This window comes from Leptonychotes weddellii, chromosome 1 (genome assembly GCF_054177405.1).
Source record: "Leptonychotes weddellii isolate Sample4059 chromosome 1, ASM5417740v2, whole genome shotgun sequence".
NCBI classification, from domain to species: Eukaryota; Metazoa; Chordata; class Mammalia; order Carnivora; family Phocidae; genus Leptonychotes; species Leptonychotes weddellii.
This window is the reverse complement of record NC_138369.1, coordinates 76966662-76970297: the sequence shown is the minus strand read 5'-3', so window position 1 is coordinate 76970297 and position 3636 is coordinate 76966662.

Sequence of the window (3636 nt, the reverse complement as noted above, 5' to 3'; positions counted from 1 at the left end):
CTCTCTCTGTCAAATAAATTTTTTTAAAAAACTTTAAAAAAAAAATCTGATTTAAAAATGGGCAGAGAATCTGAATAGACATTTTTCCAAAAAAGACATCCAGATGGCCAGCAGACACATGAAAAGATGCTCAACATCACTAGTCATCAGGGAAATGCAAATTAAAAATTAAAATGAGAGGGCTTGGAGCAAAATGGGGGAGGAGTAGGAGACCTGGATTTCATCTGGTCCCGGGAATTCAGCTGGACAGGGATCAAACCATTCTGAACACCTACAAACTCAACAGGAGATCGAAGAAAAGAATAGCAACAACTCTCTGAACAGAAAAACGACCACTTTCTGGAAGGTAGGTGAAGCGGAGAAGTGAATCCAAGGTGATATTCAGGATGATAGACGGTGGGAGAGGGGGCCTCCATCAGCCGCTACCAGCAAATGATAGAGCTGCAGAGCACAAAATCGGAACTTTTAGAAGTCTGCTCTGCTGAGGGATGTCACTCCAGTGGCTAAGCAGGGGGTGGAACCCTCGCTGGGTCAGTATGGTCTCAGGACCCTCGGGGTCACAGAAAGACCGGGGGTGCCTGAGTGTGGCAGAGCTCCCAGGTATCGGAGCAGGGAAGCCGGCTACAGACGGAGCCGAGGCGCGGGCTCTCAGCTTGGGGTTGCCATAAACCGTGATCTGCAGCACAGTCGGGCCACTGCTCTTCCAGCAGGGACCCAACAAACGGCAGATCCGGAGAGACTCCCCTTCCTCCCCCGGGAGGAGCGGCACGGGAGCACACTGCAGGCATCTGCTGGGTTTGGAGACGCCACACGGGGCGGGTGCCAGAGATAGAAATGTTCGGTCACAGGCCGGGTGAGCATGGAGTGCGGCCGGAGACCGGGGAGACGGGAGTGACTAACTGCTTTTCTCTGGGGGTGCACTGAGGAGTGGGGCCCCTGAGTTCTCGGCTCCTCTGGGGCGGAGATTGGGAGGCCGCCATTTCACTCTCGTCCTCCAAAGCTGTATGGGAAGCTTGCAGGGAACAAAAGCTCCCGGGAGCAAACCCAAGGAGATTACTTAGCCCGGCCCACAGCAAGGGTGGGGCACTTCCGCCTCTGGCAAAGACATTTGGGAACCACGGCAACAGGCCCCTCCCCCAGAAGATCAGCAAGAACAGCCAGCCAAGACCAAGTTTACTGATCAATGAGAATGTCAGAACTCCAGCACTAGGGGAATACTGCACATAGGATTCATGGCTTTCCCCCCCCTAATTCTTCAGTCTTTCAAAGTTAATTTTTTTAATTTTCTTTTTCTTTTTTTTTTTTTTTGAATTTTTCTTTTTCCCTTGTTCAACCAACATCTTATCAATCCCTTTTTTAAAAATCTTTTTTATTTTTCATTTTTAGAGTCATATTCTATCCCTTCATAGTAGTTAACCTTATTTTTTGGTATATATATAAGTTCTCTCTTTAAAATTTTGGGATACAGTTTCTCTAACAGATCAAAATATACCCTAAATCTCTAGTGTATGGCTTTGTTCTAGTCTCCTGCCTGATCACATTCTCTCCCCCCCTTTTTTTTTAATTTCTCTTCCTTCTTTTTTCAACCAAATTCTTATCATTTCCATTTATAAAATCTTTTATAATTTTCATCTTCACAGTCATATTCCACCCCTTCATCATATTAACCCTTATTTTTGTACATATATAAGCTTTTTTTCTTTAAAATTTTGGGAGGTACTTTCTTCTAACAGACCAAAATATGCCCAAAATCTAGTGTGTGGCACTGATCTATTCACCAGCCTGATCATATTTGATCATTTTTTTTTTAAATCTTTTTCTTTTTTCTTTCTTTTTTCTTTCTTTCCCTTTCTTTTCCCCCGGTTTCAGGTCTCTTCTGATTTGTTTCGTCTATATTTTTCTGAGGTCGTTGTTACCCTGTTAGCATTTTGTTCTCTCATTCATCTATGCTCCTCTGGATAAAAAGACAAGATGGAAAAAATCACCTGAAAAAAAAGAACAAGAGGGCGCCTGGGTGGCTCAGTCATTAAGCGTCTGCCTTTGGCTCAGGTCATGATCCCAGGGTCCTGGGATCGAGTCTTCCGTCGGGCTCCCTGCTCGGCAGGAAGCCTGCTTCTCCCTCTCCGACTCCCCCTGCTTGTGTTCCTGCTCTTGCTATCTCTCTTTCTGTCAAATATATAAATAAAATTTTAAAAAAAAAAAGAACAAGAGGCAGTACCAACTGCCAGGGACCTAATCAATACGGACATTAATAAGATGTCAGAACTAGAGTTCAGAATGACAATTGTAAAGATACTAGCTGGGCTTGAAAACATGGAAGATATTAGAGAAACCCTTTCTGGAAAAATAAAAGAACTAAAATCTAACCAAGTCAAAATCAAGAAGGCTATTAATGAGGTGCAATCAAAAATGGAGGCTTTGAGGGAGGGGGGAAAGATGGCAGAGGAGTAGGGACCCTATTTCATCTGGTGCCCGGAATTGAGCTGGATATCTACCAACCCACTCTGAGCACCCATGAAACCAGCCTGAGATGAAGAAGATCTGGATCTCTACAAGCAGAATATTGCAGGCGGTTGGTTTTGAGGTATGAAGCGGGGAGCCATGATTCCGCGGGCAGATATCGGAGGATAAAAGGCAGCGAGAGGGGGCCTGGCCATGGGGACCCTAGACTGCCAGTGAGTGACAGCCTCGCGCGCTGGGGACCGGGCACAAACTCGCAGACTGGTAACAGCGGGGAAATGACTTTAGGGCAGCCCCCAGGGCGGAAACCCAGAGCGGCAGGGTCACGCGCACATGAACTGGGAATGGCTGGCGTTTTTAGAAGCACAAAGGGCAGAGACATGCCCCGACCTGGAGGCAGGACTGGCAGTGCTGCAGAGGGGTGCACAACCCAGGACGCTGCAGTTTACAGCACCATGGACAGAAACGGAGAGAGTGTGGCCTGGAGAGCTCACTGAAGAACAGACTGCTCTCTCTCTGCTCTGAGGCAGAGGATCGGAAACGGTCTCTTCTGCTCTGACTCATGGAAGAGACACGGAAAGCCGCCAGGGAAAGCCGCCAGAGAACAAAAGCCCCAAAGACTGATTCCCGCTGAGCCCATCCCCCGCCACAGGGGGGCAGGGCAACCCGCCCAAACAGGGTTGCCTGAGTAACAGCGCGGCACGTCCCTCCCGCAGAAGACGTGCTGGGAAAACAAGAGGCCAGCAACCCTAAGGTCCCTAGAAAACAGGTGCATCTTGCTTGGGTTCTGGTCAATAATTTGGACTCTATACATTCCCTCAAGCACCCATCAACAGAATGACTAGGAGGGGGGCCCCCAAAATAGAAAAGACTCACAGATGATGATTTATGCAGCATATTTACAAATGGATGCAGATATAACCAAGATGTCGGAGACGGAATTCAGGCTAGCAATTGTGAAGACAATGGTTACAATGGAGAAATCAATTAATGGCAACATAGAGTCTCTAAGGGCAGAAATGAAAGGTGAATTGGCAGAACTTAAAAATGCTATCAATGAGATCCAATCCAATCTAGATAATCTAACAGGTAGGGTAACTGAGGCAGAAGAGCGAATAAGCGACCTGGAACACAATATAATAAAGAGGGAAAAGAGGAGGCCAGGGAAAAACAACT